Below are 9,505 nucleotides of genomic sequence, written 5' to 3' on the forward strand. Positions count from 1 at the left end.
TTTGTGCACCCGTGAAGTTGAACAGCCGCAGGCGTCACTGTGCGCTTTATTTGCTGTCCGTGGCAAGTGCAACACTGTTTTAAAGCAGCTCTCACTGACTGCAGGATAAAGAAACTGCAATTCCACTGCACTTGCAGACTCTGAAAGCCTGTACAAGTGCAGAACCTTGGCTTTTGTTTGCTTGGACTGTGGTAACCTGGTTGCATGTCAGAGTCAGGAGGGTGACTGTAGTCATCCACGTGAGTTTTCCAGTCTTTGTCTACAGTCAGGGCACAGAGGTAGCATTCCAATAGACAATTCTGGTCTTTCACGTGTCTGATGTGACTTCATGTTGAAATTAAGCTGGTTGTCTACCTTTTAAATTCCCATATTAAGTGCCATTCCCCTACAGACCTCATAGGATGCACAACTAATTGCTAAGAAAATGAGTTCACATCAAGAACTCAGGCAAATAAGCTGAATATCCAGTAGAGACAAACTATTTTTTGTTATGGGATATTAGAACATTGAAAAGAAAGATAGTATGTCTCATAAAATGTCAGAGTTGTTTTCGTAATTGTAGAGATGTATCTGGCAAAACAGAAATAAATCTTAATTACACAAATTTAGTATTTATTTGTTGAGGGGTTATTCTTTCCTTTTTTTTTTTTTTGTCTGTTTCTCTACATAGATTTTTAAACTCTTCTCTTTGCAAAAATAGTTGTGTATTGTTTTCTGGAAACACTGATGAATATTTGGCTTTTCCCCATAATAGGAACCAACTTTCTCCCACAGAGCTTATACAGCTGTATTTCTACTTCAACTCCATCTCTTTCAAGGGGAAACAGAAACTCTGTAGGGTCTACTCTCCTAGGGACTCGGGAACCAGTTATGTGTAATGCAGCTTAAACAACAATTATTAGCACTCTATATACCTTTGTCAAAGTGTATTCTGTGGAAGTCTGGAAGGCCACTGTCTAGGTAGTGGATACAGTCAGAACATGCTGGCTTTCTGCTGCTATTTCTGTCAATACCTTTTACAGGGAGCTGTGCCAATTAGAGTGCTCATGAGTTACTCTACTCCTACAGAGATTCCTACTCACCAAACTCCAGGCAAAAATGCCCTTGCAGTAAAATCAACAGGCAATAGGAAAAACAAAAGTGAACTCAGGGGCCAATCAAGCAGAAATCACCACTGTCTGTCCTCAGCAGTTGAAGGCTGAATTGAAGGCTGATCTACAGGCCATTTTTTTTGCTTGTTTTGAGGTTTTTTATTTATTTGTTTGTTTGTTTTATTTTTGTATTTTTGTTTGTGTAGGGTTTTTTGTTGTTGCTGTTGCTGTTGTTTTTTGGTGGTGTTTTTTTTTTTATTCCCAAATATCTATTTTCTTGACAGCAGGTTCCTCACTATTCAATCAAGGGCAATATGTCTTCAGTCAACAATTTTCCCTTTTTTTTCATTGTGTGTGTGTGTGTATATGTGTATAACACTGTTCTTAAAGCTCTTTGCAGCTGGTTGTCATCTGAACGACTGCCAATAGCCTCTGAGAGTACTACCCCCTCCAGAACACATCATTTGGCTCCCTGAGATTATTTACTAGTGAAAGCTCTGCATGCACAGAGTCAGTTGGATATGACTCTCAGAGGGAAGAGCTGGGTGTGGCGTTTTGGGGAATGAGCTAGTACAGAAGACAGAAATACTGTTTGGCAAGAGAGAAGATGTGTCCTGCTGTTGTCTGAAGCCACACATGCAAATGCAGGGTAGCTCAAAAAGGCCCAGAGGAACATGAATTTCTGATCAGCAGAGTCCTAAGACAATGAATAGTTTAAGGAAAACACAGCACAACCTTTTGGAAAGAGGATTTTCTCAGAGGTGGTGGAACTGAGAGAACAGTGGCAGTGGAAAGGGAATGGTGCAAATCCTTTTCACATCCACAGAAGGGTTAATTGATTTTATTGGGGTTTCTCCTAGGTCTGAAATGTTTACCCTGCAGTGAAAATTATTTAAAATCTACAGCTATAATTGTTTAGTTTGATATTAATTGACAGTAAGTGGATTCAACTCCAGAAGATTTCAGCAAAGCACTAAGTAAGAATCCATTTGGGTATCATTGCTTTGAGGCTGAGAATCAGCACTGTGTTATTAAGCCCACACACATGTTTACACACAGTCCCAGCATCCAGCCCCTATCAGCAAACATGGTGTCTGACCCAAAACCTTTGGGTCCTGACATCCTCTTTAGTGCAAAGCTTGAAAGCATTCTTCGAGGGAAAGATTGAGAGGTAACTTTGGAAGACCAAAATGCCCATTTGCACTTCTCTGAACTGAAATAGGAGCCCTCTAAATACAGCAGCTAATAATGCACTGAGTTAATGCAATAGGAGAAAAAAAAAAAGTTATTATTCATTTTTAAAATTGCATTTGCATGTGAAATCCTTTCAAATTTATCCAAGGATGATGAATCAACAGGACAAATGAGAATTTTGTTACCTCATTATTTCTATAACATAAACATGTCATAGAAATCTGGGTCTCATCAGATGACACTTGTAATTCCCGCTATACTGCCTGAAAGGGTTAAACACCTCCACTTACCCAGTGTACAAGCTCTGTTTTTTAAAAAAAACTTTCAGAAAATAGTGAGTTTAACCGAAAGGAAGGGATGGGAGGACACTTAGGGCAGTAGAGATTTGAGCTCCACATGAAGACTCATGGCAGAATGACAAACAGGTATGATTTCCCCAGGTTCCCACTGCACAGACAGGACGGGCACACATCCAAGACCAGGGGCTTTTCTTAAATCTCCCCAGACTGAATTCTTCTTAAGAAGAATAAAACCCTCTGAACTCGCCTTCCAAAAGCGTGCCTGCAGTTTGGCAGGGTGGCGTGGGCAGGGCTGTGCCGGAGGAGAGCCGCGGGGGCGCGGGGAGGAGGGAGGCGGGCGGAGCGGCAGGATGCTGCGGGTCTGCGACGCTTTGGCAGAGCTGCGTGGGGAGAGCTCGCACAGCACCTGCCCGCATGCTGGCTGGCTCCAGCCACTGTCATTAGCCATTCATTCCGCAAGCATTAAAGGCAGCCATAAAATGATAAATTAAATTTAAAAAAAGGAAAAAAACAAATCACAATGTAACAGAGCAGTGAAGGAAAAGGGATTGTATTGTGCAAAACTTTAAAATACTTTAACTTCAGTGCTGAAGTCCAACCCCTGCAGATGCAGAGAAACAGTTTGTGTGCAAAAAGGCATTTAACTGTACAGAGAAGGTATCCATATATGCACAAGCTTCCAGTACTAAAGAGGATGAAAAGGGGAGGAAATAGAAGCTGAAGGTTTACTGTATAGTGAGGACAAAATGTAAAATGTTCAAAGGCCACTGCATTTGGAACATGTTGAAGTCAGTGTGATTCTCAATATCCATAATGAAGAAGAGAGGGGGTTTTGGGTTTGTTTTTTGTTTCTTTTTTTTTTTTTTTTTTGTTTTGTTAGTTTGTTTTGTTGTTTTTCTTTTTTTTTTTTTTGCTTGCCTCAGTCATAGTACTAATTATTTAGTGGTCTTTCAAACCTTTTGTAATCTCAACTTGAGAAAGCACTGAAAGATATTAATTCTTAGCCATGTGTCTCATAAATGAAGGCCATTCTGCTATACTTAATGACAAGGCTGAGGCAGCAAGATGTCATTTGCTTTTTTCTCGGTTTTTAAATTGCTTTCTAAATGAACTACAGCTGTGAGGGCCAGGTGCTGTGATCCCTTTAGAAAGATCAGGAAATGATGAAATCCAAAATTTCAAAGTGTGATGGATGTCAGCTCCCGATTTGGTGTGTGTGTGAGGTCACCCCCATGCACCTGGTGCTATCTCCACAGCAGAATCACTTTATTGTGGACAAAAAAAAAAAAAAAGATGCACATGTCGAGTGCAAGAGTAACAATATGTGATGCAGTTTATAATTATCCCTTTGTTTTCTCCTCATCGAGATGGAAATGACGGATATACAGTGTGTGTGTGTGTTTCTTGTTCTAGGTGCTGCAGAGTATATTAAAACAAGTTTTGAGTAAAATAACCAAGATGGCTGGATGGCGAGATGAGCAGCCACCACATGGGAAATGCTATGTTAGAAAAATAAGAGCTCACTGACTAGCTTTACTCAATTAGAAATTGTAGCTGCAAGGTCAAGAACTCTATTAGCTAAATTTTATTTTATAGAATATGGGCTTAGGAGGTGACTGAGGTGCACTATAGAAAACAATGCTTTTGCTGCAGCTACTCCAGGCTTTTTATCTGACTCTAAAATAATTCAAGAAGATTGGTTGAAACCTTTTAAAGTGCACTGTTGAAATACTATTACTGTCTTAATTGAAGAGAAACTTAATCTTAGAAAATCAACCCCAGCTAGAGGGTCATTCTGCCAGGAAAGTGCACACAAAACATGGACACCAAAAGCCAGAGTCCTGCTCTCTGATACCCTCATTTGACGTCTCACTGTGTTGCAGCAGCCACTGCAGATTCTGGGGTATTTGCAGACATTGCCAAATCCTTCCCCCATTGTCCTTCTTTTTGTTCATTGGCCAAATTTCTCCTCTGAACCAGCACAAAGATTTATTCACACTGGCAAGGCACCAAAATGATCCAGTCCACAATGCACAAGATGTGTCAAATTCAGCCTCTGATCTGTGCTACTCCAGCAAAAATTAAACCATGCAGAGGCTGTATTCTCCATTCTGTAATGACATGACATCTTCTGCTCAGTTTTAGCAGCAGAGAATTATAAAATAAAATACCTCTATCCCAAGTTTTCCAGGGATGGGGATGCTTTTGTTGCAGATTAGTCCTTCCAAAAATGCACTTATACATGAAACACATCTAATTGGTGGACTCTATTAGAAGCTCATCTGCCATTCTCAAAACTCCTGCATTGTCAAGCTGGATTACAAATTTTTCAGGAGCAGGATTTTGACTTCCAGATGCATTGTCAGTCTTAGGTAAAGCATAGTCAAAGGAACATGCAGTAATGTGAAGGAAAAATTAAATTACTGAGTGTAAATGAAAACTTCAAAGCAGGGTCACCAGATCTTTGAAATGAATGATGAGGATATTTTCTTCACAAAATGCTGTATTTATTACCTGTGGTGAAAATCCTTGGTTGGTTGCGAACTTTTCTATGCTGATTACAGTAACATCACAGCATGTCAAAAATTTTCTGCAAAACTCCAACTCAGTTAAATAGTTTTAGGATTCTTCTAATAGGCCTAAATTAAGTTCATGTGGTTATTTATTTTCTACCTTTTTTAAACATCTACATTAGAAATCAAATTTGTACTTGTTGAGAAAGCCAAACACTCTCTTTTTGCCTGACTCCACGAGCTTTTATGGTGCCAAATTGAGTGATTGTCAAAAGAATTTCTCATCACTTATTTCACATCAAAGTTTTCAAGGAATCTATTGCCATGAACAAAGAAGTACAAGGAGGTCTTCAGACTAAAGGTCAGACTAGAGATTGTTCCTAAGTAAGAAACAGTGAGTTATGAGTACAAAGATCTGAATTCCTGATATGGAGATTATAAATGTATGATTTTTTTAATTCAAAAGTTTTTAGACTCAGACTTGCTTCAAGACCTTCAGATTTTCAGAGGTCATTTGGCCACTGAGATGGATGACAGACCTTGGTCTCTGATGCTTGCTCAGTTTGGGATGAAATTTTCTTTAAGAATTTTGTTGGTGTTGGGATCAGATATACAAAGAATGCATGAGGCTGTGTGTCAGAGCAGTTCAACTATGCCCCACTGAGCTGATGTTTTCAGGCATTTGGTTCCAGGAAAAGGGATCCTTACTTTGATTCAAAGAAGAAGACACCACTGTCTTATTTCATGGCAAAGCACGCTTTTAAAATACAATAGTACTATGAATAGGAATGCCTGAACAAGGCATGAGTTGATTTAAGAATACTCATAAATAAATGAAAAAATATTAAAAATTTCAAGCATTTCAAGCATATGAACAATTTCAAGCATTTCAAGCATATGAAAAATTTTCACAGTACATTTTGTGAAGAGCACCCTGTAACCATGAGCTGTAACTCCTTGCTAGTGCAGAGGGCATTATTAAGAGTTGGCAAGTTCTGGGCTGCTACCCACAAGGTTCTGGTCTTTATAAAGTGTTTTGAAAGGAAAGACAAAGACAAGCAGAAACAGACACTAAACAAAACCCCCAGATTGATATACTTGTGGTTTATGGGGCTGTCAGTGTTACAAAACTCTGTGCTCTAAAGATCAGTTTTGGAGAGGCCTTTTTATCTGTATCAAAGTCTATATCAAAACTCCAGATTGAGATTTCATGTGTTGGAAATCCAGATCCAAAGTCTGTGGTTTGAACCTATTTCTGGTTTTCTGTTGCTTCAGTTTCCAGGAGACATTGGGAGAAAATAAACTCAGAGATACCTTGTGTAACGATAAATTAATTAAAATTTTTAAAAAGGAAGGAGAAATTAGAACTGCCCCACCCTTCAGTCTGATCGAAGCAAATAACTTGTTAACCCCTGGGGAATGACTAATTTTTCTGACACAACTGCAACAAAGCAGCTTTATCCATCTTCTTGCTTCTATTATTTAATAGTTTTCTTGTAGTTAAAATGAAGGAATTTTAATGGTAAAAATTTCTTTAAAATTCCCTGTATGAAAGAATTTGAGCTATTTACTTTTCATTGTTAAAGTGTTTTTGTCATATTCCATTATAATTCAGCTTTATGTAGAGGAGAGAAGAATCTTTTGTAGACAGGTTTGAATATATGGTTCCACAGAGCAGCTATTTGTTAATTTTATGCAGGCTGTCTCCAGTTTCTGCATCTCACAGTTTGGGCACAACAGGAGGTGACACTGTTAACTGTTACTCTTTTCACTTACTTTTTTTCCCCTAGCTGAACATAAACATATCATTACACAGTTACACTACACTATATTTAGAGTTGATTTTTAACTATCTATTAGATAAAAAGATTTGAGCTTAGCTAAAATACCTGGAATGAACTAGGAAGGTCTAGCAGAAAGGCACTACCCACAGGAATCCTGGTGCAAGTAAGGTATTTCAGTCAATCCATCTATTTCATTTTGCTCCTGAGACTTCTCTGATATGACTGGACAAATTGGTACTGGGTCACTGCTGAGGGCTCACGACATGGCAAAGGAACTTAGTCATCAAAAGTTCCTGAGTCAGCCACTCAAGTTCCTGAATCTTTTTTTCTCCCTGATGGTAGAAAATGAACTAGGTCTAGCTTGTAAAATCTGTGAATGCTATCTAAGTCTGACTTGGCATCCTGGGAGCATCAGAAGGGCATCTGGGTCTGCTTCTTGCATTCGTCTTTCCAAAATCTGGCTCCTGGCAGAGAAAATACAGGTCTCAGACCAGCAGGGAAGCTTTAGATATTCCAGCAGATCCCCCAGCTGGGATATTCATGGGATGAGACTCATTCATGGGATGAGACACACTTTGGAGTACACTGGTTCCCCTGCATAATGCAAAATGGTTGCCCAAGTTCCTGCAAATGTGTCTAAATATAATCATTAAAATTTTGGTGAGATTAAGTTATTGCTACTTTAACCCTGACTTCCCAGATATCTTGTCCCACAGAACAGGGTGCTCTAAACACCAAGATTTCCTCACAGTAGCATTATGGGCTGGCATGATAGAAGGAGGTGTAAGGAAGATGTGTTCATCCACCCTCCATTGGACAAATAAGTTAAAGAATTCACCCTGAAAGTGAATTTTTTCTCACATTTCATTTGAACATGATCTGAAACACAGATTCAATTGTCAGTCATCAGCATCTGAGCTGCATGTTTATGAACCAGACTGGCCTATTCTTCACATGGATCTCCACCTCTGTATCCTGAAGTAATTTCTTTGCTTTTTAAAATTATTGGATACACTGAAGTTGACACCTGAACCAATCTATCATGTACTAATTCAGTGCTGTAATTTCTGGTATAAAGATCTGTTCTGTTTGTTTAATTTATTTATGTTTTTCATAAGAAAAAGATGAATCTAGTAAGTCACCTAGCTCTGAATGGCTATAAGTGTGAAAATATAATCCATGTGTTCAAACAGCTCTCTATGCTTTTCCACATTTGGATGGAATATTTACAAAAAGAAATGTGCATACACCACTTAAAAATGTAGCACTTGCCAGCAGTTCCCATATCTCTGTGAATATGGTACCTTTCCTCTGTATTCTGAATGATGAGTATCACACTCATTATCATTGTGTGGTAGCTGGTAAGTGACTGATTATTCAGTGACTTATCCTTGACTGCAATTCTCTGTTTATCCCTAGGGAAAGGAAACCAACTTTTTAATATACTTAGCAGATTTATTTTCTTGGTGTCTTGTTTCTTAGAGTGCAGAGGTTTTCTACATAAAACCTGAAAGCTATAAATAACCAAATGGATGAAAGTAATCTCTAAAGTAATTGCATTAATTCAAATGAGGTCAGTTGAAGCATTAATTGGACTCTGTGATGCTTCAGTGATATATCAGACTAGTTCAAAAGGCAAGTCAAACACCCAAGATTGAATATCTTTCTCTGGGAAACAGAGACTAAATGGGCAAACACCTATCCTGATGGTAACTCTTCTTCATATGTATCTGTGTTGTTATATACTGGTTTTTGCATATATGGTCTTAAATACAGCATGGAAAGGAAGTGCTACAAACACTGCCTGTCTTAGACATCTGTGCTCCACTCAGAGTCAAAGTATCTGAGTGTCCTTACACTGATCCTTAAACACCCTGAGCCAAAAAACCAAAAAAAAAAGAAGTACAGGCATTTCCTTCTTAGGCGCAGATAACATGGTGCCTATTTTTAAGAATGAGTTTAAGAGTTGTTCCACTTGGGGAAATGAACATCCAATTTCAAGTCATTACTTGCATTTTAATTTCAATGTTCAGTACTGCTCCACCAGTGTATAGCCTTCTGTGAGTTTGCTGTCCCCATTCTAACATGATAATTAATAAGACATTTCTTTGAACCGCATCTGTGTTATGGCATTCATTTGTTTCTTCTTTAAGGCAGAACTCTTCCATCATTTGAGTCATGGGCTGCAAATGGAGGATTGTGTGCTGTACAGGGGCAAATCTTTGTACTGTGAGCCCAGTTCTTGATGCAAAAATATCATCAGACCATGACTGATCTTTGTTGGAAAAGAAAAGGATGGCTGGATGCATGGCTGGCTGGCTAGCTGGGTAAGAAATGAACTAAGACATTACTGATTGGCTCATACTATACTGAACAAGAAAGTGGTGCTCACGGGTCTCCTGGTCTTCTAGACCATTTTTCTTCTTATTTCCTTCTATTGAATCAAAGCAGTGGGAAACTCTTGAAAGAAAGAAAATGAATATTTGCATCAGATTTAGCTTTCTTCAAGGACGAACATGAAAGTGAAGAGATACTGAACCATGAGGTCTGATTACACCCTAGTAAGGGCTCTTCACTGCCACCCTGAGAGGAGACATGTTTGACCTATTTGACATGTAAAATCT

This window comes from Motacilla alba, chromosome 3 (genome assembly GCF_015832195.1).
Source record: "Motacilla alba alba isolate MOTALB_02 chromosome 3, Motacilla_alba_V1.0_pri, whole genome shotgun sequence".
Classification (NCBI taxonomy): Eukaryota; Metazoa; Chordata; class Aves; order Passeriformes; family Motacillidae; genus Motacilla; species Motacilla alba.